This window comes from Plectropomus leopardus, chromosome 11, assembly GCF_008729295.1.
Source record: "Plectropomus leopardus isolate mb chromosome 11, YSFRI_Pleo_2.0, whole genome shotgun sequence".
NCBI lineage: Eukaryota > Metazoa > Chordata > Actinopteri > Perciformes > Serranidae > Plectropomus > Plectropomus leopardus.
In genome coordinates, this window is record NC_056473.1 from 14,388,249 (window position 1) to 14,415,689 (window position 27,441).

The 27,441-nt window shown below is 35.7% G+C and overlaps 1 long non-coding RNA gene across 2 annotated transcripts in view; it reads right to left on the minus strand.

The window, feature by feature from the left end:
- Positions 1 to 400: 400 nt before the first annotated feature.
- LOC121950683 overlaps positions 401 to 27,441 on the minus strand; it is a 57,475-nt gene continuing 30,434 nt past the window's right edge. The window contains exons 1-6 of one of the 2 annotated variants that reach the window (XR_006106337.1): positions 26,303 to 26,565; positions 24,372 to 24,450; positions 7,440 to 7,698; positions 3,319 to 3,386; positions 2,776 to 2,826; positions 401 to 1,289 (exon numbers count right to left, since the gene is read on the minus strand). This is a non-coding gene — a long non-coding RNA (uncharacterized LOC121950683). Of the gene's footprint in view, positions 1,290 to 2,775; positions 2,827 to 3,318; positions 3,387 to 7,439; positions 7,699 to 24,371; positions 24,451 to 26,302; positions 26,566 to 27,441 lie in introns of those variants that run through there. The other variant, XR_006106336.1, reaches the window with a different exon arrangement.

Sequence of the window (27,441 nt, forward strand, 5' to 3'; positions counted from 1 at the left end):
CCTTGGAGGGCGCTTGGAGACACTTCATTGGCTAAAGCGATGCCAGTCTGCGAGGTCAGCTTGCTCCCACTTAGACATGAGTCACTCGTCTATTTTAGGTATTCTGTCTGCATCATGCTGATGAAAACCACAAAAAAAGTGAAAGCGGGTGCAGTCAGGCATCTTGGCGCATAGATCCACTCATATTGCGCCGGGTAACTCTGTCACACTCGCCTCTCCTGCAACATGCGCGAGTACAAGCTCCTCATAAAGGAAAAACTACAATCCCCAGTCCATTCTCAAACTCTCGCGAGAGTACAACCATCGTAGTAAGTTTCCCATCCCAAACATTGAGGAGGGGGAGATGAGATGTGATGTGTGCGTTACATAAACACTGAGACAGGCATGTGAATTTCCATCGCTTTATTTTTTATTTTTTCAACATTTGCACGTACATGAAAAAGCCAGTCATGCTCACACACGCTGGATGTTTCAGCACAACCAGCTGTCACCATTCTGTGCTCTCTGTTTCCCCACTCCGACCCAGAAAAGCTATTTGCAACAGCATCCCCCCCCGAATCATCCCCTCTGCCGCCATGCTCCCTGTCTCTCTCTCACTCTCTCTCTCTGACACACACACACACACACACACACACACACACACACACACACATCCAAACTAAACATAAAATTCTGACACACCGAGGCTCTATGGCACAAAGCAAAGCCTGTCATGTACTCAGCAGAGGGACAAGAGTATAAAAATGTGTCTACATGCTGACAGTCGTCGTGCAGCTGCTCGAATTCTTTGACACAAGTGGAGGAATCGAAGTCAGCGTGACATCGAGAGGAAGGAGCAGCAAGTTGTGTAACAATTTCAAACGGGGGCAAATTAAATGTATTTCTGACCAAATGCCTCTCAGTTACAGTTATAATGTATAGAGTAAAATATGTTTACATGTCACAAAATAATCTTCACAAAATACTTTCACAGCAGCGACTTTATACTGTGGCATCATTGCACATGTCAATATTAGCTATACATTAAAGTGCAATTTTAAAAAGCATTTATCAACTAATATGGACCTAGTTTTTGCACACAGATATTTGCAAACAATTTAAAACTGTAAAAACACAGCAAATGAATGAAGTATAACAGCCATCAAAATGACTATAAATTTGGAAGAGAGTAGCCTCAAAGTGTTTAAACTCATAACATTAAATAACATCAATTTTCACACATGACACACACACTCATATTTTTTGAGACTCCACCTTCACGTATCGGTCGTGTCCTCGCAGCCCAACAGCTGAAAACAAGAGAGAAAATGTGGATTTAGTGGTGCACAATTCCCTGAGAAAATCTTTATACGTGTGTGTATAATCTGCACGATTTTAAACACGCAGAGCACACAGAGAAAGTGCACAAACACGTTAGAACATCAGCTCGTCTACCGCATCTCAACACATTTTTTGCAATGGATCTTTTATTATAAAACACGCACGAGGCAAGATAAAATAAGTAATTTTCTTTTTTCTTTTTATTTCTACAAGGTTGTCCCACAGCGATACCACAAACCACAGGCTCTACTGTTCTTTAATTTCAGGTTCTCGTTTTGTATGCACGAAAAATATAAGCCCATTTACCCCTCCTAGTATCGATTGTCCTAAGCATACACATACACAGACTCAAACACACACACCTCCTCCCCTAAATCCTGCAACACAAAGCCTCTTTCACAGAAAAGTTTCTGCCCCTCCTCTCATCACACACACACACACACACACGCTTTCTCTCACCTTCCCAGTCAATACTAGCCCCACGTTTGCCTCCACACACACACACAGACACACACACACCCTAAATCCGACCGTCCACTTTGACACTGCAACATGGCACATCAGTTACTCGGTCCACTGCGTTACTGCTGTCCTCTAAGTTCAAATCTTTTATTATATTAAAAAATACATTTACATATTTTTTTTTCATGCAACAAACGTTTTTAAAGTGAGCAAAAAATCACACAGAGACGGCGTGTCGGACTATACTTTTCTTTGTGCTGATCATTTTTCAAACTGATACAATTATGAAAAAAAAAAAATCCAGATTGTGATCACAGATTTCAGCTACTTTTTTTTCTTGTAAATTACATTCATACATTCTGAAGTTTTGGTCGGCAATAGTATAGTTTATACACACTTTTGTCAGAGTTTAAGGACGGTCGATTTACGTGTTTTTTCTTTTGTGTCGCTGTCCACCCCTGTGGTGCTGAATCGCGCATTTCAGCACCGCAGAAGTGGACGACGACGCACACAGAGACCCTCTTTAAACACATTTAAAGCCTCTCATATGTAAATGATCGACATCTGACTTGCACAGAGGTATCCACATCTGCACGAGCATCAGACACACACCTGTCAGAGACTCGCAAACTCACCACTCCTGCCCTGTCCTTAAGATACAGCTGTCCACCCTGCAGTGACTACTCCTGGTCCCGTTTAGTTCATGATATTCACCGTTAACATTTCAAAAGAGGCAAAACACACAGACAAACTCCTCTTTTACGCAGCAGTAAAGGGGGGAAACCTGCTCCACCTGAGACACAGCAGACCCCTGAATAAAGTCACGTTTCATTTTCGTAACTCTAAATACTAACAGCTCCTTCCACAGAAATATCTGCACTATAAGTCATATTCCAAAACCTCAAAAGCATCTGATAAGCAAAACAGCCTCACTGCATCCTCTCAACAATAAGACCTTTACAATTAGGGGTTTTATGTTTATTTTATACATACCTATGGTTCTGTTTCATCCGGAGAACTGCAGTGACATTACAGCAGCTGCATCTGAGGACACAGAAATTAGCTTCAATTTAATTTCAGCATAACGACTCTTAAAAAAAACATTTGTGCATCTTATTGTATATTTTTATGTCTGACAAAGATGACTGAGACCTTACAGCAAATATGAGTTAATTTTTGGCAGCTGCAATTACAGCAAAATATATGTTCTTACTTGACAGATTTTCAGCTTTTTCAAACACTCTCACTCACAATTTTTACTCAATGGCATCTTCAAAATACAATTTAATAAAATGGGAGGTGAGAAATTACCCCATACTGTGTGTTGGAATTTCAAGGCTATTTCAGTGGATCTCACTGGATATATTTTCATATCTGCTGTGGTTTCTCATCATAATTTATGTTACAGTTTTTCTTGTTAAGTCAGTACTTAGGAGTCAAAAATAGATAAAGATGACATGTACAACATGTGTAGGTGGGCACTTTTACACAGAATATACTGTTTGCTTTTTGTGTAACATATAACATGTAACGCACCTGTGTGTATTTGTATGTTATGTCCAGTTATACTGCTGCTGCCTCACACGAAGCCTCGTCTTTTTCATCTGTTTATCCAGCAAGAGAAAAAAAAAACACAGAGACATTTGAATCTCTTTAAACTCACTGTCATCATGCAGTAGACTTTTTATAAGACACACACACACACACACACACACACAATGACAAAGTGACAACGCATAGTAAGAAAAACACACACTCCACCTTGTGCTGATTTGGAAACAGAGGGGCCAACACACACACACACACACACACACACACACACACACACACACAGAAAGAAGCAAGAATTTAAGACTTAAAACAACCCCCTACACATCCACATTTAATGTGTCTTCATGTCTGTACAATCTGATCTCACTATCATATTCAAAAAATTAAAATGAATACATGTGTAGACCCACACACACACACACACACACACACACACACACACACACACACACACACACACACACACACACACACACCTCAACCCTGCACATATGACAATTAATAAACTCACTCTTATCAGAAAAATGTGGACACACACACACACACACACACACACACAGACACACACATATATACTATATATGTGCTCATCTACTCACACACACTCTCTGTCTCACACACACACACGGCACCACATGTAACACTCCCTCCAATCTGTGGAACACATCTTTACATTAAACAGCTTGAATTACACTCTGAAGATACCTGCTTTAAAAAGCATCCCATAACATATAAACCATAAATGCATCAAAAATCATATTAAAAAAAAGTAAACTTCTGCTTTGCCAAACCTACACTGACATAAACTAAATAAATGACTTGAAACTCGTCTAAATCTGGGATTAATGAGGATGGAGGGAAAATATCTTCATTATAAATCAGTTTCTCTCAAATATCAAATAAGACAAGGAATAAGAAAATAAGTTTTACAATTGCACGTCATGTTTGTCTCAGTTTGGTGTGTTAGAATTAACACCAGGCGTTAACACATATAACACAAACATACTGATGCAAACACAAGTTGTACTCAATCATTAAATATAATATATTAAAATACAAATGTCTCTTTATGTATGTTTTGATGTGCAGTTGTTGTACGTTAGATAATTGTCTCTTAATTTCATCAGTTAAGGATTACATACTGACATACACAAAGACACACACACACACACACACACACACACACACACACACACACAAACAGCCGTTACATGTCTGTGACTCTTGGCAGACTTACGTAAGTAAGTGGGTTTTTTTCAGGTATTTTCCTTCACTTTTACAAAATATTTTATTCCAATTTAACTAATATTTTATAAAAATGCAACTGACGTGGATCATATGCATGTGTGTCGCTCAGCATTTACCCTGTGTGTCTTTAAATGAACTTACACTCACGTTTTAGACTTTAAAATATTAACACCTTACACTGACACCCCCAAACACACACAATTTCTTTTTTTTTTTTTTTTTTACATATGTACGTAGATGCTCAGAAACAGAGTCAGATATACACACACACACACACACACACACACACACACACACACACACACACACACACACACACACACACACAGTCACTCACACTCTTGTGATAATAAAGCTGGTAAATCACACATTCAAACCAAAGCTACTTAAAGAGAATAAATAATGTGTTGAGATGTTCATATGGTTTAAACTAAAATAATGTGCTAAAAGCATTGGCGTTGTGGTCTTACATTTGCGTTCAATAATGCATCAAATGTACATTTAATATAACATTTAATCTGCAGTCTAATATTTCACGTATAGAAGCCTTAAACCCCATAACACTGCATCACCTCCCTCCACTGTACTATCTGTGGTCGCCTCCAAGTCAGCACACACAAGCATCTAACAGACAGACAAATAATGAACATACACTCACACACACACTCTCACACATACACACACTAGGACCGCTGAACTGGATGCATCAAGTATCTGGGAAGCTACCACTGTATCCAGATTAGACTCATCTGTCACCTGATATTTGCCTTTAAATGAAAACTGAATATGATCTTGTTCATGTCATCTGTCTTAAATATGATGGACATTTTTTTACTGAACCAGCTTCAAGCTATCATTCTGCCAAACCTGTTATCACACCCAACTTAATTAATTTCATCAGCTTTAAAAAGCAAAACGTTTGGACACCTGTAGGTAGTGCGGTGGCAGTGTGTAGGAGAAGAGCATGGGCCGACTATAATGGAGTAAAGAACTCCCGCACATCGTCTACTACACTTGCAATAATCAGAAATTCATTGGGAACAACATTTTAGTGCAAAGACCTTCACCGGGTGATGAAGGGCGCACTGAAATGTTGGGAGTACTTTGCTTTGTCAGTGTAGGCTTCAAATGAAACTTCTTGTAACTTAACTGCTGCAAAAGACACTGGGGGGACAGTGAATATTTGAATTTGTTTGCCATCAGAGTAATCACATTTAAAGGTATTTAATGTATGCTTGGTTGCCAGTTTATTGGGCTAAAACTAATGCAGTCTCATATAAAAAAAAAACTGCAATATATCCTTCCTATATGGAGTGTATAATGTTTAGTTTTTTTAAGCAGTTTAAGAGAGATGATGATACAAGGCTGCAGCGTTGCGTTATACTGACAGGTTTTTCTTTTATTTTGTCCACCCCATACAAATATACTAATGACAGTAGGCTAAATATCAGAAACACTTGCAATGTAATTCAACAGCACCTCAAACTACAGCTTCCAAAATGATCATACAGTTGAATCAACGCCTCTCTAAAACAGCTTGGCCAAAATTAAACATTATAACCTTCATGACGTATTTATTGCAACACTGTTGCATTAGACTGCATTTGTTTTAGCTAGGTGTATATTAATAATCTGGCAAATGAGCGCAAGCAATCAACAGATTTAATGCTGAAATAATTCACTGCAACTGACCGTAAAAACCCACATCAGAGAAAGTCTTGTCTGAATACAATTCATACAATTTTAGGAGAAAATAATTAATACTCTAGGGCAAGGATTCACCCAGCCTTTTACACTGTTAAAACGGGATGTAGAGCTGTTTTTCTGGGGATGTGTAGGCTCTCGTCTTAAGGAACAAGGTCCTCCTGTTGTTTTTATGTGCAAACCCCTTAACAGAGACACAAGAACTGCAAATGGAAAGCTGTTGTTGAGGAAAACAGATTTCAGATTATATTAGATATTAGGACCTCCTTGAGTCCCCCTTAAGAATTAAGATTAAACCAATGCTAATTTATATAACTATTAAAATTATGATCTGACAAAATTTCTGACTCCAGCAAAGTCTTGGTGACAACAAATGTAAACAGAATCTGCCACAAATGTCACCTGGTGTCACATCAGGCGTGCTGGTTGCATCTAATGCTTGCCCTTCAAAAAACCACTCCGCAACTAAAAGGGAATTAAATTAACTTCCATTTTAATTCTTGAACCATTTATGATCATGGTGATTCATAAAACTCACTTATTCTGCTGCTGTCAAGTCGTGATCCGAATGGTCGAAATGTCAAATATCCTGGAGAGGTCTGAAAAGTGTTTTTTTAAAAAGCTGGTACGAGCAGGGCTGCTTTTAAGCTCAGCTAGAGCAAAAAGTTTCTGCATTCAGGGACACGTGCCGGCTGGTTGACTGAATTTTTTAACAACTGAAATGACTCATTTGCCACTGTACTGTACTTGTTTGAACTTGGCCAGCCTTTTCCTTCTCCTTGCTCCACCTTTCGGCATGTATTTCCAATCTAATTTTCTGTTTTTGATACACAGATTTATGAAGACAAACTAAAGATCATTATAATGCATCATATTTGCAAAAAATTTAACATTTGTGGACAGATTAAATACATTGAAGCCTTGTTGTGGAAATTTTCAAAGTCAGTGTTACTCCACTTTTTACCTTCTGTTTCTCACATACAGTAAGTTTTAAATAAAACATTCATTCATTGATTTTACAGTTAAAAAAAGAGGTTTAAATTAAGTTTATAATTTTTCTGTATGTATACCCTTTTGATTTAATCTGAAATTTATTTTCACCACCAAGAATAACACCCATTCATACTTAAGCAATAAAAGTCACACCCATTTACCTTGTGGTACTGCGATTAGAGGACACTGTGGCTCTGAGAGCAGGGGTGGAGGTGGACAGGCGTGTCCCACTTGAACCAGTAGACTCTCAAGGTTTTGGGTGGTGCTAATGAAAAAAAAAAAAAAGGTGTCGGTTGATCCAAGCTCTCTCGCCGCCCATAGGGCTGCCTCCTCCCTCCCTGCTGGGCTTCATTGTTCCTTTCTGCTTCATCAGTGACGTTAGTTTCCATTTTCTTGTCTCCCAAAATCTTCACTTCAATCCTAAAAACACAAAAAATGACGAATTCAGGTGAATAACACACATTTTAGTGGCATGCATGGACATTCACACACAATTGGGTGTAGCAAATGACCCTGTCAATGCTAAGATTTTCATTAAAAACAACATGAGTTAGGACTGTAATTAATAGAAAAACAGTCTGCGTGCAAGCAGGTAACAAGAGTCAGACTTCTTTTTTGGGCGGCACACAATCCACAGGGGTCTCACTCTTTTCAGCCCCTCCGGCCTACAGGACAGACTGTTCACAGTTTCCCTTTTCTGGCAAGAATAATTCTGCATCTGCTTCAACGTTATGGTGAAATACACACGTTCATACACTCAACACATGTTAAATTATGAAGATATATCACGAGGAGACTATACAGTATATGTTAAAAACACACCGTTTAACATGCACAGAAACACAAAAAAGTGAGATAAGTCACAGGAATACAAAATGTATGGGAGTCAATACACACACACACACACACACACCTAACATGTAAATGAATGATGATATATATAACAAGGAGACTAAACTGTATATGTCAAAAACACATACTGTTTAACATGCACAAAAACACACAAAAAAAGAAGTGTGGCCCGTCACAGAAATACAGAATGAATGGGAGTCAACAGATACACACACACACACACACACACACACTTAAACAAGTGTAAATTAATGAGGAAATATTAAGAGGAGACATTATATTTTGTCCAAAACATACTGTTTAAAATGCACAGAAACACACACAAAAAAAGTGTGGTCAGTCACAAGAAACCCAAAATGAATAGGTGGCAATAAACACGCACATACACATACACACACATACACACAACAAACTTAAACACATATAAATTAATAAAAAAAATATCATGAGGAGACTATCCAGTTTATGTCAAGAACGCACACTGTAAAACATGCACAAAAACACACAATAAAAGAAGTGAGGTAATACCACAGAAAAAAAATGAACAGGACTCCAGACACACACACACGCACACACACACACACACATGTGTCTACATGAGGGGGTAGGTTTAGTTTCAGCACTGGGCGGGACACATGTAAAACGGAGATCCTCTGACAGAAAATGCTGAGCATCAAACTCTTAATTTCCAACATTCTGGTGAATATTTATGCACCAGTTTTTTCCATGAAAGGAAAGATTTACAGTGTAAATGTCTTTAATTTTGTCCTTGCCAATGAAAACTTTCATGGTTTTATAATCAGGGACAAATGCACATATTCTTTATGCTGAGGGCGATGTGTGCCCTTCATCTTCCCTAAAAATCCTTGCTCCTGCATCTGCACACATAACTGTTTTCTTCTTGGTTTTAATTCTTCATAACCTTGTGTCATTCTTTATATCACAAAAGTACACAACAATGGCGCAATAAATTAAACGGTATTTAGTTTACAAACAACATTCGCTACAACTGATATATCTTAGTATTTATCTCAACTCATTTGACAACTCTCCCTGGCATCATTGCAGACTATGTTCACATCACACCAACATAACTTCACCTATAAACTTTTATATATTCCTTTTGTGTAATTGTATTTTTACTCAGGAGTGTAGGTTTGTTCAACATTGAGGGGGGTACATATGTTTTGGGAGGTTTGGGAGTCCCTTGACAGAAAAGTTTGAGCATCAAATACTTAATTTCCGACATTCTGGTGAAATGTTATGCACCGATTTGTTCCTTTTCTGTCTTAATTTTTCTTTCATTGCATCAAAATGAAATGTTACATGTTTTTATTTGGGGGACAAAAAAAATCTACACCCATCCACCTACAGACATAACTGCCTTTCTTATTATAATTTTCTTAGTTACTCTCATACACACTAAAAACCAATAAGGCTCACAAATAACAGTGTTGCAATATATTCAATGCTACTTAATATAGAACCAACAGTCAGTGATCACTACAGCTGATATCTAGCACGCCACTGTTTGCACTTAGTATTTATCTGGACTCATCTGACAACTTCACTGGCATCTTTAAACATCACACACTTAATTTGCTGCTTTCTGGTGAATTTTTCTACACCAGTTTGTTCCTTTTCTGCATCAATTTAGGGTGTAAAAGTCTTAAATTGTGTTGAAATAATTGATACTTTTATGTTTTGACTGGGGAGACAAATGCACATGTTCTAAATATTAAGGGGTTGCGTGCCCTGCCCCCCCCCCCCCCAAAATCTACATATGTGGATTAAGTATGGTTTTGTCTATGCTACCTAATTGTATTTCTTCATTTTTGTGTTCATGACACCTGCATCAAAACAAAAAAAAAACACTTGTGTACTTTGTGAATTAAGTCTGTAAGTCTCATTAACTTACATTTTCTCACTAAGCCTTCAATTCTTAATATAGAGGCTTACGTCACACTCACAATAAGTGTGCGTGTGTTAATACGTGTGTGTCTGTGTTTGCGTTTCTCAGTGCAGACACAGATTTTGTTACTGTTTTTGAACAAGTTGCTCTTTTTTAATCTTGTATATCTTTCTCATTTTCTTGTAACACTATGTTGTGTTTAATTTACACATTATTTTCTGTTCATTTTTAACATAAAGACACTGAGTTAACATGCAGTCCGATATGCTAAACACACATGACTGCATTGCCTTAAAATGACCAAACAGATTCAATTTGCAAAACAAAGTTGGGCAATATCTGTAAAGATCAGTTTCCCTCACTTTAATTCAATGTTTTACAGCATAAATGATCTAAAATACCATCCATTTAAATTTTCTGACATCTCGTCATGAAGCTCTTTAGGATCCAGCTCTCTGAAGAAACATACTGTGAGACTCAGGAGAGCAGCTCTGCCTCTCTGGAGCTCTGAGCCTTCAGCTGTACTGGCAGCCATTTTCTGTCAGACATAAGGAGGCTTCACTGCTCATGAAAGGAAACCTGTTTCAACCAAATTTGCCGAAAAACACCCCTACATCAAAAAACACAGGTATACATGGTAACAACAGTGCTAACGACATTATCCTTCAGTTATCCTTTAGCAGAAGCCCTAACATGCCAACCCAATAAATGGTCACAACAAGGACTACTTGTATGATTTAAAAAAAACATCTGGGAGGATTTTACCTGCATTTGTACCTTTTTATCATTGAGCTGTTTGAGATGCTGTTTGTCAAGTGTTTGTTATGACGAAGTTTTGGACAAGATTTTTCTACAGCGGCTCCTAGGCTCTGGAACAGCCTGCCAGAGACCAACAGACAGACTGAGTCTGCTGATGCTATTAAAACGCAGCTTAAGGCCCATTTTTTATTCTCTTGCTTTTAATTGTGTTTGAGAGTTTGTTGTTGTTGTTTAAACATGTTTTATCTTAATCTTGTTTAACTCATCTATGCACTGTAATGTCTCTATGTGTTTAATTATTTGTCTGTCTTTGTTAAGCACTTTGGTGTTTTGCTTTTTAAAGTGCTATATAAATGAAATAAACTTGAAACTTGATACAATTTTACTCAACAGACTTTAAAGCCCATCTAAAAATGTCACCAGTGTGGGTTTCAAATGAAGGCTTTAGTGACTTATGATGGTGTAAGTGCTGTTGTTGAGTGACTGAATAAACATGAATAGGAGACACTGATGTATGACCATTTTAGACATTAAAACAATCACATTTAAAGATACTGACTTTTTTAACCCACAAGTACTAACATTAGCAGTCTTTAAAAACACCTGTGAAATATAAGTTTAAAAAGGTCACACTGGAAGAGTTTAGCTTTATCTTTGTTTTTTTATCCATGGTGAAATACGTTGCATGGTGGCAAAGTTTTGTCCTCAGTAGAGAGATTACATTTAAAGTTATATCAAAACGAATCTTTTTTTTTTTTTTTTTTTTGGCAAAATTCCCACAATTAGGCAAGTTTGAAGCATTTGACATTAAAAAGTCACAGCATTCAGCACTCACTCTGAAAATGTATCCAATAAAATACACTTTTCTCTCAAATTAAAGTATTTGTAATGCTTTATCAAGAGTTAATAATCATAACAAAGAAGAAAAATATTACATTTGAAACCAGTAATGTATGACCCTTAAATAAATCAACTTGAAGATAACTACATAAAGTGGTGAAGCAATTACAAAAAATGGTTTTGAATAATCTCAGCGAGACCAGAGAAATGATTCTGATTCAATTAAGAATCGGTTAAAAGTTTGAATTGTAAAGCTCTGGTTTCTCATGAAATAAGAACATCTTAAAAATAAGACGCTGTGTCTAAAAATGGCCCCATTGATAAGAAAGACGGACTAATGCTGTTTACAACTTGGCTGAATGATGCCCCCGTCCCCCAAACCCCTCATAAAACAAAGAAAAACATCCGGCCACATATCCAGAAGTTAATAAGTGCTTGAAAACCCGCACACACTTACAGATATCCAGGCTCTTTTGTCCTTCTCTGCAACATTCAAACATTCAAATACACACACACACTTATGGACACACATGTACACACACACACACACACACACACACACACACACACACACACACACTCACACACATTAGTCCATTAAATTGTTTACTGAAGCTGCAGTCATTAAATACGAATTTTGGAGATAAAGAATGAGGGCTGACCACCCAGCTGCAGGAAGTCGTAATGTAATTTTTTGAGAGGTTGTAAGGTAACTATTGTTTATTTTTGTCTCTTTTGTCTAAACTACATCAGATGTGAGATTCAGTACATAGATTAAAAATGAGAACAATTTAAATTATTTGGTATTATCTGCACATTGTTACTTGTGTTTAGCAGTAACATGCACTTATTTGATATGATGGTAAGATGCTTTCCTTGTTCTTGTCTCAGCTTGAGTTACTGACCATAATCATGATCTGTGAGATGAAGTTTTGCTTCGATGATGGCTACATAAATACATTTGCTGTGATTATTAATCACATCATATCACTGCATTAACAAAACAGCTGATTGAGTGCTCACACATGTACGCAGATATGTAGATTTAAAGGTTATGAGAGTTTTTGTGTTTGGTAACACCGTTTTTTGTTTTGTTTTTGTTTTGTTTTTGTCTGCATGCATCTGAGTCCTTTTAAAGCTGCAAATTAAAGAATGACTTTGAATTGCTGCGAGTTTTGACTGTTCAAATCAGTGCAGCACTGCACAGATCATGACTTTTTTTTATTGCAGAAAGATCATAGATGAGAAAACTTGAGATGTTATTGATATAATGATTTTTGTGATGTACATTTTTATTCAAAGCTACTGAATCAGTTTGAAGTAGAGCCTTTTTACTATACAATCTGCAAGAGCTTCCTTTGTGATCTCCTTTGTTTTACACCTCTCTTATGAGAAGACAGAAGGACATAAAACACAATAATGGGGCAGAAAAGGTTGAAACACCATCATATAAACAAACTATGTTCATATTTAACTATTAAAAAAATATATACACAACATTTAATTTGTCCTTAAAATGTTAAAAAGACAAAATTTCTTCATTTTCAGGTGTGCCTCAATTAGACACATAAACAGATCTAATTTAATCCTTAGTGTTCTTTTGTTAAGTTTGATTAAAAATTTTCAGTGTATATGTGTTTGTTTTTGTGGTGCCATACATCTGACTGATTTGTAAATTGCAAATTCAATCAGAGTAATCTTACATTTCTGCTGTAGAGCATCCTTGATATAACACAGGTTTGTACTGTAAGAGTTATAGCTGGACTGCCCTGATCATGACCCTGTTAATGTGGAAAGATTAAAAGAGAACTGACGCGCTGAGAGAGGACACTAAAGTCGATACATTAGTTTATTTAATCACTCACCACAATTAATACATGTCAAATTAAATAACCACTATACGTCTAATGGAACATTGTTAATTATAGTCTATAATTTGCTTTTCCATTGAGCTTGTTACAATTTTGATGTCACATCACACACACACACACACACACACACACACACACACACACACACACACACACACACACACACACACACACACACACACACTGCAACTGTACATTGTAAATTGCAATTGCAAATAATCTAAAACTTTACATATTGTGTTTTGAGTTTGTAGATTTAATCCAAAATTTTAAAGCATATTAAAGTTGAAAATATGGTTTTGGGTTGAGTTTTTTTTTAAGTTGTAATGCTAAAAACTGCAGATATTATTGTGTGTGCTTTGGTAAATTCACAGCACAAGACAAACTGCCAAATCTCCACTGATCCACTGACACTAACATACCATTAAATCAACAAAGTCTTGTGTAAATGATTATCTTTCCTATATTACTATATATAACTATTACTATTATATTACTCCTTAATGTGTGTCACATTTGTGTGTCTGATTTTGGGAGGCCACATTAATCAGTTTTAACATCATAGAAACTTTGTTGACCTTTGTGCTTGAACTTACTGCATAAACCCCAAAAGCACCTCGTTATACAACAGTAAAAAAAAAAGAGTTAAATTACTTCAATTTTCTCAAATTATCTGAATGCTTCTTGAAATATGTTTTCTCTTTTCCTTTTCTCTTCCCATAGTCTTACTGTTTTCTCCAGATGTTCAGAAGTGAAAATATGAGACGATGATTTAAATGGGTAAGAAAACAGGATTGAAATAAATGTGTTTGTATGTCCTAATCTTTGCTTTAGTCATAATAGACACACCTGGTTATTGTTCTTTCATTAAATATGTCAAAATTAAGTAAACTTAAAAAAACTATTCAGATGCATGTAGCAATTAACTTAATTCAACCATTTCTCTCCATATATATCATGATACTTTACTTAAAAATGGGTTTTGAACTTTCTAGAGCTGCAAAAACATCAAATGTGTAACTGTGCTACTGTGATTCCCTTGTTGTTTCACAGAATAAAGAATATTATATTACCTAAACCTTGAGTTTCTCACAAGGTCATTGACTGATACATGTTTTTCACATTTCTAACTGAAACTAGTCATTAACCGGGGTTTAAAATAGATCTTTTTTCCCATCAATTTCAGCATGCTCCTTATTCTTCAAATCAGAATAAAAATGTAGGTCATTCTCAAAATTCATATCACAACTACACATTTCAGTAATTATTGGAGGAAAGAGAATAAAATGATCTTAAAACTGATGAGGGGTGAAAAACTGTTGAGTAAACTGTATTTTAGCATTCAAATTCTTCTGAAGTTAACAAAAATGTAGATTTTATTTCATAAGTGCTTAAAAGGTCAAAAATTAGCCAGACAGTCACACAGAAAGTTGTCATATACCTCTAATGTCACTAAGCAAATGTGTTTTAAAGCAGTGTGTTGCTTCAAGGTAATGCAAAATTTAAAAAAAAAAAATCCTAATTTAAGTCACAATTACTCCAGAATATACACAGAAAAACAGAAACTGTGTTATAAATTAAAGCATTCAAAATAAATGAAGAATCAGTTACTTTAGTGAACTCAGCTACTTTTGAAGACCCTAAAAGATTTTCTCAGCTCCAGTCCAGTCCCTTGTGTCTTAGCATCTCTTTTAACTTACAAAATATGTGTCAAAAATCGTTTTTGTAGTGTTTTAATATCAAAATCAATTTTTGTTCCGACAGGTTTTATATGATAGGGTGGTAAATGTATCCCATTAAAAATGATGTGTGTACCTATCAGAGTAAATTGATATTAAGAGTTGTACATGTGTTTGGATTTCAGTTCTGTCTACATCTCCAATTTTTTTGTGGTTGTTGTCTGATATATTCATTATTATCCACCTGATCTAACAATGCAGATGAGAGGTGTGTGTGTGTGTGTGTGTGTGGTAAACAGTCCTGTTCATAGAAACCATTTCACCTGGAATTATAACATACTACTGAGGGTGAAGATGCTATAGTCACTACTTTTTAAAATGTAGCTTTGCACTCATGTTTTTATTGAACTATGGAAATGTTGTGGTTTTATGTGAGTCTCATGGGTGTGAATGCTTGTTTTCATGTTGTTTGAGCCCTTAACAAAAGGCAGTTTTCTGTCATTTTATGATAGACAATAAGAGAAGAAGACAGATTTAAGCAGACTTTCTCTGTCAACACCTTTTTGAACTTTTCTATTAAATAACTGACAATTTGAAGTGTTTGTGGAAACTAAAGTGGATCAATGGGCACATAAAATCCTCTATGTCTCTCTAAAATAAGTGATGGAAAAACAAACTTCTCTTTTAGTTTAATTTATGTCTACCTTTAAGGGTTTATGATAGATAACGTGGAATTGTATCTTTGATATAAAGCGCTTTGCGGCTTTAATTAAGACTTCTGAATAATTTTAGCATCTTTCGGGCAGAATATTAGCTGTAAATTAAAATATCAAAAGTTTGCAGTATATTTTACTCAGCCACGAGTGGTCTGCAGGTATTTATTTATAAAGCCTCAGCAACCTGGACCAAAAAGGGTTTACATTTTTAGGTCAATTGCATGAGTGTATCAAAATTTGTAAGAATTCAAATCTTCTCTCATATGTGTGTTTGGGACTTGACACTCAGAGCACGACTGTGAGAGGAACTGAGAGAACGAAGAAGTAAAAAAATCAACCTGAAGCAATCAAACAGAGCATTTCCGCCTCACTTTGGCGGAGATGGTGGGAAGGAATGAGGAGAAATGCTCTGGACTTTTAGTTTTTGGATGTGGAAATATAAAGCAGCAGGTTAATATAAACTGACTTGTGTAATAATGTTTAGTTTGTCTGAAAATTTGGCAACAAAATGGATTTAGATTTATGTTTGGCTACCAAACATGACCAACAGACATAAAATAAAGCATGAATGATTTCTATCCAACAATTTCATGTTTTAACCTGTTAAGACTGTTTGTTAGTTCATAATAATTCTCAGAAGAGGTCGTTGACGTAGATTGAGGATAACACATTCAAGTTAAGTGGATGCCTGAAAATTTAGAGTTTAATTGTTTGGCTTAGTTGATATTATTTTTTATAGACTTTTAATGTTTTCTTCTTGGTAATATTGTTTTATTTTACTTCTAAAGTTACTCTGCAGTTTCTTGTACCACTCTCTCCCACGTCTTCTAGATGGTTTAGTGTGATTAATTCTTTCTAAAACACAAAAATAAATTTAGCATTAAAATGACCTGTTGTGTTTTTGTTCAGCTCAAGAGCACTCAGATTCACTGCACATGGCTTTTGGGCTCGGATAAACTTTGCCTTTAATCTTCGGCCTTAATTCTGGAAATCAGGTTGTGAATCATTTTCAACAATTTACTTAAGAGGTCACCGTAACACTGATGATTTCATGTGGTGTCACATACACAAGAAAAAAATGTTTTGTGCACAAATTCTCTCTAAACTGAGATGATTAACCTGCAAATTTAAAGTAGAATGCACCAGTGATGTTAAAACTTTCTTTGCTTTAAATTAGTGTTCCAGTTGCACACGACTGTACACATTACTGTGTGTTACTACCTGTCTTTTTATCATGTTCACACTGAAAATGACAGAATTGAATCAATTGACACTGCTGAGAAATAGACCCTGTCTTTAGGTTTTTCAAAGAGGCCTTTAGTTTTTATTGCTATTAGCACAGAGTTCCACAAATTTTCATTATATTTGGTTGTTGGCAACAGTTTTAAAGGCAGATATCTTATAACCTGGACACATAAAACCAAATCTCTTGACACTATCTCCTACCAGGTTTAAGGGAACTACAATTAAACCTTAAATATTCAGGCTCTCTGTTGTCTGTACTTAGGTCTATTCCTAACAGCGTTCAGTCTCATAATGCAACATATAGGATTAAGAATCCGCTCTACCCATAAAGGAAGCATAAATCCTCTTTAAATATTAATAATATGACATTTGTTGAAGTTTTACATTTTGAGCTGCTACTGTTTCTCATCCTCTCTGCAGCCAGTGTATCATTTCCTACACAAAACTTTTATTTACAATATTTTCTTGTAGACTACATACTGCAAAAATCTGTAATAAAACTGAGGTTTTCTTTTATATTAACAATAAAAACAACATGATTTTACCATCACATAGGATGGAAGTGCTTGGAATTAGTTTGGTGTCAGGCAAATGTAGGAAAACCATAAACATGTAGTTGCTTTTTTATTTTTTAATTTGCCCAGTAAGCTTCACATTTATTTACTTATATTTTATTGACATATTTACATCTATATTTGTGGATTTGATTTTCTGACATCAAAGCTTGTGATACATATGAACAAACCACAAAAAAAAAAAAAAAACACTAAAAAGGCTTCTGAAACAATAAGGGCACTAAATTTTAATCAGAGGAAGACTCAATTAATCGGGAAAATGCATTTCAAAGTGTGCGATAAAAAAAGAGGGTTTAATTATGAGTGTGTTGCGTCCAAGTGTTGCGTAAACTGGCTGATAAGTGTAATATTGTTGTGGGATGAGTTTTTTGAATGAAGGGTAAATATGAGGATTAAAAAATAGTCAATATGCTTTTCAAGCATCTTGGTTGGTCTGTGCTGTTCGATTATTTTGTTTAGACATTTTAGTTGTGGTGCTTTTACATTTGTGTGTGTTTGGGAAGGCTATATTTCTTTTCAGATTTGTGTTATTATATGTTTTATTGTCTATTTTGATATTTTTTGTTTACATTTTCTTTTTGAATCTCTAGCTTTTTTCTGTTGAGCCACTGTAATGTGTGGATCTCTCATGCTGTGAGATTAAAAAAGTTTATCTGATTTTATTTTATCTAAATAAAAACTTATACTTACTTACTGTACAAAGTGATAACAAATAGAATAACAATATTCTGCCATGTGCTTCATTTGGTTTTAAATAATAGTTTTTTACAGAAGGTATTAGGGAGGAAAACAGACATGTTTTTTTATTACAAACATACAGTCAGTTATGTTTTTCAGTTAAAGCAGAGATGATGCTGTTTACATCAAAACTAAATTCTGAATTCCTGTCGATCATGACAATAATGTTATTTTGTACAGAATGCAGCAGTTGAACTTATCCAGTTGTTAAAGAGGAGAATCTCAATTTTACAAAATGACAAAGGAAATATCTAAAGAAGTTGGCCTGAAAACACAGTTTTTTGGAGGCAGTAATTCATGAAACATGGTCGTGTAACATTTGATATTTTGTGTTATGTACAAATTTCACATAGAAGATTTTTGATATTCAAAATGTTCATTGGTGTTTCTGTGAGCCTGCATTCATAAACATTACTTTATTCAGGACAAATTCATGATGAAACCATGTCTGATGTTTGGAGAAAGTTTTGAATTTGAGAAACAAGATTTTGTTTATCAACAACTGCAGAATCTGTGTGTCTGTGTGTATGTGTGTGTGTGTGTGTGTCTGTGTTTGTGTGTGCGTGCGTGTGACAGAAAATGAAGAGATCAAGGAAAAGAAAAAGTGCGAGGGTGAGTCACGAAGTGTCAGTGTGAGTGCGTCAGCATACGAGTGAGAAATTACTTGTGAAACTGTATTCAAGACATATGCAAGTGTGTGAGATTATGTGTTTGTGTGTGTATATATTTCTATGTACGTGTATTTGAGTGTGTGTGTGTGTGTGTGTGTATGTGTGTCTTAACTGTAAAGAGAAAGTGAGGGACAGAGTTTGTGATCACTTTTGGTTCCTCTTGTTCACAAAACCTTGTTGCTGGGAATGTAAAAAATAAAAGAAAAAGAAAAAAGAGATATAAATGAATATAAATAATTAAAGGTATCATGCAGAAATCATTTTGTTTTTTATTTGTAGTTGGAATCAGCTAAATCTCATGTCATCTTAACAAAACAAATTAATTAGAACTTGTTTTGCTACGTCACTGGTTCAGAAGTCCGTGAACTCGAAGTAACAGGCGCAAACCAAAGGAACTATTATTAGTCGCACATGTACTTGTGCATGTGTGTGTGCCGGCGTGTGTTTATATGTGTATTCATGTAAGCCTTTTGATGTTTTGACCAACAGTGTATGACAAATATCCCTGAAATACATTCAACCATCTGACGTGTGTGTGTCCACAAATATGATGAAATATTGTCTATTTATGTGGGGGTGTGTGTGTGTGTGTGTGTGTGTGTGTGTGTGTGTGTGTATTAAATGGACTGTATGCTGTGATGCTTCATTCATCTACGTCTATGGAGCCACAGAGGCAGCTCTCACAGCACTGATGACGTCCAGACATGCACTGCTGTGTGTTTTTGTCTCGATTTATGTGTGTTTTTTTCCTCATAAGTGCATGTATTTACCTGTGTGTGTGTGTGTGTGTGTGTGTGTGTGTGTGTGTGTGTGTGTGTGTGTGTGTGTGTGTGTGTGTGCGCTACTTTAGGGGCCACAGCGTTAGCTCTTACCAAACATTCACTTCCCCTTCTTCCCACTTTCCTGAATCATTTTCCACCACCCTATGGGATGAGCAAGCTGCTTTTTCTTGACTCATACACCTAAAAAGCGCATATGTGTGTGTGTGTGTGTGTGTGTGTGTGTGTGTGTGTGAGGTGAAATGAAGGGTCAGATTAAAAGTCATATACATATATACTGTACATCTGGGCTAAAAGTATGCAGAGATATCTGCCATAACCAGGAGGGTGGAGTCTGCTACAGGACATCCTGGCAGAGAACAAGGACCTCCGATCCAAACTGACGTGGCATTTTGCCCTTCGGTAGCACACACACACACACACACACACACACACACACACACACACACACACTGCACCACACTTCCGTCCGGAAATGTTCCCCACACCACACCACACCACTTCATATTTTGGTGCAGAGCTCGGCAAGATAACAAGTACGTCTGATTTTCACGCTTTGCTGAAAATATTGACTTTTGTGTGAAAAAATATAATGAAAAATATGAATCACATCCTGAATCTTTATTTATATTTAAAGCTGCTACATAAATGTCAAATCAGGTGTTATATGTAAACCACCATAAAGATGTAAGACAGTTAAGATAATTGTATTTAGTTTTGTTGATTGTCAATGTTAATGTCATGCAAAAGTAGTAAATATTAAAAGGCTTTATCAGGAATATGTTTTGCATGGAAATATATGAGGTATACTAAAATTAAAAGCTTTGTCTGAGTAATGGATAAAAAATGTTTTAAAAATCTGTATTTTTGTTCTTTATCATTAAGATGATCATAATCCAAAGTATCCTGTGTTAACAGACCTGTAAGTCAGCTTGAGAGTCAGACCCTATCTTGTGAGTTTTGGTGGTGAGGTTGCCATTATGTTTACATATGACTTTAAATTCATTCTGCCACATGTATGGGAGATATGTCTTCTTAAAGGAATACTTCACCCAAATAAATGATCATTTGCTTATCATGTTAGTCACGCCGTGTTACGCTGAATTCTTAAAGAAAACTTCCCACGCGTCTCTGTGGGAGGCATGTTGTGAACAATGAATCCAAAAACTGAGAAAATTCTAAATGAAGTGGAGTCAAAAGTGGGCCACGTTTCCTAATTTGTGTTTGAACTTTGCTCGTTCATTGTTTAAGCTGTGCTCAGCGTGAGCACAGCTTAAACACACACGCTCAGGTGTGCTACTCTTCTGCGCGTGAGACAGTCTATGTGGAAGTGTTTTATAAAGTAAGATTTTGTTTTTTAAAAATGCATTTTTTTGGAAAAGAACAGAGCTCACGTCTGGATAAATGAGATTTGGATGATACCGCACAAGTTGTATGAGAGTTTGTGAATGTACATCTTGATACACTTACTCCAATTCATTTAGATTTTTCTTCATTTTTGCATTTTTCATTCACTGTGGAGACATGCAAGGAAAAACAAAGTTGCTTTCAAGAATTCAACAGAACATTAGGTGAGTTAATATAATATCATTTTTTTTTGTGGGTGATGTATCTAAGCCAGTGCATGACACCACTTAATTATCCTTAAAGTACTGGAGACATCTTGGGGAACAACGTCAGTAGAGTCCTGTAATGCTATGAGACCTTGTATAGCATTACTTGAAAATATGAACACTGTTGTTTCTGTTGCAATGCAAAGAGTATTCACAGTAACTGGGAACTAAATACTACAAATAATTCTGGACGTTGTCTGTGGACCTGATCTGTTCTTTTCAAGTTTTATATGAAACTTAGAAACTAGAGAGGAATCCAACAGACTCTACAGAACTGATATCTAATGTAAGAACGAGTCTGAGTGGACAAAGAAGGTGTGAAAATAAAATAAAGTGCAGCTTTTATGACTGTTGAAATGTATACTCTTATGTTTGGGCAGAGCCAGGCTATCTGGTTCCAGTCTGTGTCAAGCTTAGCTAACTGGCCGTAGCTTTACATTTCAAACACAGATATGAGAGTATGTGGGTATTGAGAGTGGTATTTTCTCATCTTACTCTGCCAAAAAAATGTATTTCACAAAATGTTGAACTACTCCTTTAATGGACTCCTTAAACTCTGAGGGGCATGGGTTTGCAGGACACAGCAGTGTATGCTTCAGCGAGCTCCTTGACCAACTGACCTGTAAGTGAACATTTAATTTTATATGTTTATCTGCATGCATCTTATTAAAAAAAAATACAGACCAAAATACCTGAATTATTTTGGTTTGATGCCAATTAGAATTTGGACTGAGTTGTAAAGTTTGGGCCAGTTTTATTTCCAAAGCTTGTAAAATTAGGCAAGCTAGACTGAATAATACAAAAATAAAAAAAGTGAGATTAGTTTGTTTGATGCATGTCAAGTATGAAGGCATACAGAATATCATTCATGTTTTCTTTTAAATGTTATATTTGGTTTCACATCTATGTCCAATGAAACTGAAAGTCAGCTTTGTAAACCCATTTGGGCATCTATTGATGTCAGATACTACATTGTTTTGAGAACACAGATTTGTTGTTTGCATGATTCAGTCCATCTACATGTAAATATATATTTATCACTATTTAGTTGTACATATTTTAATTTGAGAGGTCATTTGCAGTCAGGTAAAAGTCATTTGAAATCTGCAGAATAGTCTAATCTTGGTTGCAGCCATGTCAACAGAAAATGAGCAAAAACCTAAGCGCATCTTCATAAATTGATAATACCAAAAAAAAGAAAAAAGAAAGTTTGGCCTGGGTTTTCCTGTAGGTTTAATTTTGGGGTTAAGGCAAAGATTACATTAATGTACAACAACAAGGCTACAGTTTTGCTAGCGGATCCAAAAAGGGATAAACTGACAAGAACACACATCAGGTTCACTGGACTCTGTGATGTGATGCAGGATTTAATGCTCTGCAGGTGAAATGGCATTTTTTTAGGGAGTCTCAATCCTTCAAGGTTTGGTTAGGTACAAACAGGACTTGATTGAAAGATCATCATCACATTAAAAAGGAGATTTACACTGACTTCTGGTTAGAAATGGCAAATAAACCATTGTCCTCTGTGGTACACAGAAGAAATTGTAAGTGATTTATGGTGATGGTAAAAAGCAACTGCCCCCTGTTAACCAAGCTGGCCCTTTTCCTTTCTACTTTCATGTGTACATAACAACATGTTTAAATTAAGTTCCCATGGTCCCAGAAGGAAAAACATGGTTCTTTTTTCTTTTCTTTTTCCGTTGCAATATTTTGTTAATTGCCATTTCAGTCTCTAAGTCATGGTTACACATGAAACTGTTTTAACAGAAAAGTAAGTAGAAAAAAAGGAGCAACTCCCCTGAAAATGTCAGACTAATTGATAAAAATCCAAAGACACAAGACAGGAAACAATAGGTGAAATCTAATACATGTCCCAAGAAGAACTGCAGAAACACTGAATACTGAACATTCAGAAGTTTGAATCAATCAATTTTGGATTTTGGATGAAAGGAGCATTTTGAATATATTATAACTCTCATTCATGCCGTCTAGCATCATCTCAGGAGCAAAAACTAATGAGGCAGATGTAGTTTTAGTTTTGAAATCTGTGATGCTAAAATGAAAAAAAAAAAAACTGACAGGAAACTGTTTCTTTTGTTGTTGCTTTTTTTCAGAAATCAAATTAATTATCTAACAAGGCACATTATCATTTTATCATCTATGGGATGGTCTCTGCTTCTGTGAAGGGTGACATTGTTGTTATTCTTAAAAGTCAAATTTTTAAAGAAAATTTACAGCGGGATCATTTTTACCACAACCAGTGACTCTGCTCAGTTTGTTACTGTAAGTGATGAACTATGGCAGGGGTCTTCAACATTTTTCAGGTCCCCTCACTGACAGACAGAAATAGAGCAGGGACCCTCCACTACATACAATAACATGTGAGGGAGGCCTAAAGTGCCGGGTATGGACATATCTTTTTATGGGGCATTCAATATTTGTCTTTTCAAAATAATAATTATTGAGAGACATATTTATACATCATGTTAAACGTACATGTGGAAGGCACAGTGATTTAGCATAGGTTAGCTGGCTCACATGGTTGCAGGAGGATTCATGAATAACAGTTAGCATATTAATGTTGTGTACTGTAAATTAAATTGGTTGTTTTTAATGAATAGGACATTTTTTCTTTGATACTTTGCACTAATCTTAATGTGTATTTCTAAAAAAAAAATAAATAGAAATAATAATAATTTATGGGGAAAAGTTTTAAGAAAAACTTTCAGAAAATGTTCAAACAATAATTTGGCATCCCCCACTTAGGTTACTCAGAGGACCACCTGTTGAGGACTCATGAATTATGGGAATTTCCTGTCATACAAGTAGCTCCACAGTCATACCTGTAGTCGTGGTTAGAATGCACTCCATGGACCACCAAGTGTCATCACTTCAGTGCAGTGGGGCTGCATTCACCGGGTGCTATGTTAAAAAAAAAAAAAAGTACATTTTAAAAAAGTAAAAATCATATTGCAATTATTATGAAATTGAAATATGTAATTTATTGTACATGTCATCAACTTTTATTCACGCTAAATTTTCATTTTCAAAATGCACTAAGCACTGCCACACATTATTATTTTGGCTTCAAAACTGGTACACACCCTCAGAAACTACTCACGAAATTCCATAACAAATGCTAAGAATTGAGGTTAAATCTCTATATGGTTGAGTGAAGTATGATAGTCACAAGACAAGATCCACAGAGATTGACTCTATCAACCAAACTCAACCTACGTCAGTGGCACAAAAAAGAGTTGAATCACAACATGTGCATAAAACAAATAAATAAAACACACTGAAGAGGACATACAATTTTGCACCCTCCTAATTTGTATAAGTGGAAAAATTGTATTTCTTCAAAACCACTTCAAAGCCAGCTTCAATAAATGACATTTTCTACTTGTTTAAAAATATATAGAATACAAAACTAAAGCCATGCAGCACATTTACTTAGACAGGTAGTGTATCTGACATATAAGAAGAAACCCAAAAATTGAGAAATGCCACTCAGATACAAGCAACCAAAGTCTAAACTGGTCTGTTCACCTGAAACCCCAAAACTTGCTCAACAAGAATTTGGGAATTATCTCATTAGTATCAGACTAGTCAGATGAACAAGTTTGGCTCTAAAATGAGACAACCATCATTACAAACACAACACTCACTTTTTGAGTTAAAATCTGATTTTTAAAAACCTTGTTTTAAAATATTGCACATTTAAAGCTCACCAGAAGATGATACTTTATGTGTTGAGCTGCAAAGTAGTTTTGCTTTTACAGACACGATTGCAAGGACTTTTCCAAATGGGAAATACTAAAACTTTTTGAGTCAGTCATGTATTATAAATATTAAGAAATTAGAAAAGAAATTGGAAAGCCTGTCCATGCTCTTCGTCAAGTTAATATCCACCCTCTCACCCAGATAAATAGTGGGAGGTACTATCCCTCCATTTCATTCAGACTTTTTAAAAAAAAAAAAAAAAATTCTTGCACCTGCTCAATAGTCACACACATACTTTTGCTTAATCTCTTTTTATTTCTAAGATTTAATAATAATAATAAATAATAATAATAATAATAATAATAATAACTTATCATAATACACATAATAATAATAATAATCGATTTAAAAGCTTCCTCTTGAAAACACACCTGGAAGGGGCTTAACAAGAAAAACACACTAAAGACGCAACAACCATTCAAATAAATAAAACAATATCCACAACATGGAAAACTAGGTTTCATATTTTTTTTAACTTGGGCTCCTGGAATTTCTCACATTGAACAATCCTTAAAATGTACACACTATCTCATTTTAGGACTTGAGATGAATTGTCCACTGCTGCATCAGCCAAGTGAGTGAATCAAAACTCCCTAATTGACACGTGCAAATAGCATGGACATATTATCATTCTGGAAGTATCCATGTATTATCTAACTAAAAGCAAAGTTAATATAATACCAGGAACATGACTTTCAAGTGCAATTATTCCTCTGGTTTAAAAATTCTCCAGAGAAGGACAAGGTTTTAAACTTTTGAAAAAAAAAAATGTATGTGTCTTTTTAACATTGTGTCTGTTTTTCTGTTTTTTTAAATGCCACATCTTTGTGACACATTTCTGGCTATACTGTTCTTAAAGGGAAATGTTTTTTGTTTGTGTGATTTTGATAAGCAAGTTCAATCATAGATCATAAACTAAAGTGTGTGTTTCAGCTACGTCACGTGCATGTATTTAAGAGAGAGAGCCTCTGTAGTGGAAGTGTGGATGTACCTTAATCCTACAGCATGAAGTGGGGAGGATGAGGAGCAGATGCATGTGTTGGAGAGAAGGTGGTGAAGAAGAAGAAGGTGAAGGAAGAGAAGTTGCTCAGAGAGAAGGAAGAGAAAGAGAAAAAGAAGGAGGAGGAGGAAGAAGAGGAGAACTCATCAACCGGGTTTCAGTCAGTCAGGATTTCCCTTCTGTCAATCCTCACCTCGGGCCCCTGAGAGAGACAGAGTGAATGAGAGAGGAGGATAAAGACGGACTGAGGGGGAGAGACTGATGAGAGAGGAGAGAGAGACAGAGGGAGGAATCACAAGTGAGACAGACACTTATAGACAGGAGAAGAGGCGATGGATGAGGACAAAAATGCATAAAGAATTATGGAGGGGAAGCAAAAGGAAAGCAAGCAATTATTTTTAAAAATCAAAGCAGAGAAGATGGTGATTAAGACATACGGGTCAGATGAGAGTTACAGTTTGTGCATCTTACCAGATGATATTATGTATCTCCTTTTACATCAACACTTCAGCTCTTTGCATGTTTCTGCAATAGCCATTCGATGTATCTGAATTCTGAAATTACCTCCATGCGCCTTCTGACTGAAAACAATCCAGCTTTCCGTGTAGACAACAACAGCATACACAGCTAACTTGTCTCCTAAAAATTACATTTGTACGTTACCAAACTGCTTTCGTAATTACATTAATGTGGCAACATAAGCGCTAAAAGGATTTGTCAGAGACAACCGTTCTTTCAGGTAACACAACTAGGGATGCACAATAATATTGGCACATCATCGGTATCGGCAGATACTGACTTTAAAATGTAATATCAGAATCAGCCAACATGCTAATTTCTGCCGATATTGAAAACCACTTTTTTTTTTTGAAAAAGTGAACATGTACAAAACATCAACCCCAAGCTGAAGTATTTTTTCTTATTTTGCTCAGTGAATGAATATTACATACACTGAAAAGGATTGTATTTTATGAATCCATCTACAGTTGGGTCATCATGATGAGAGCATGCATAATATAATGTGAATATTACAGAAGAGACTTGTTGATCACTAAAATTAGGTGGGGAAATAATGAGTTTACACGTCGATATTGGTATCAGTTATCTGCCAAATGAGTTCTTAAATATCA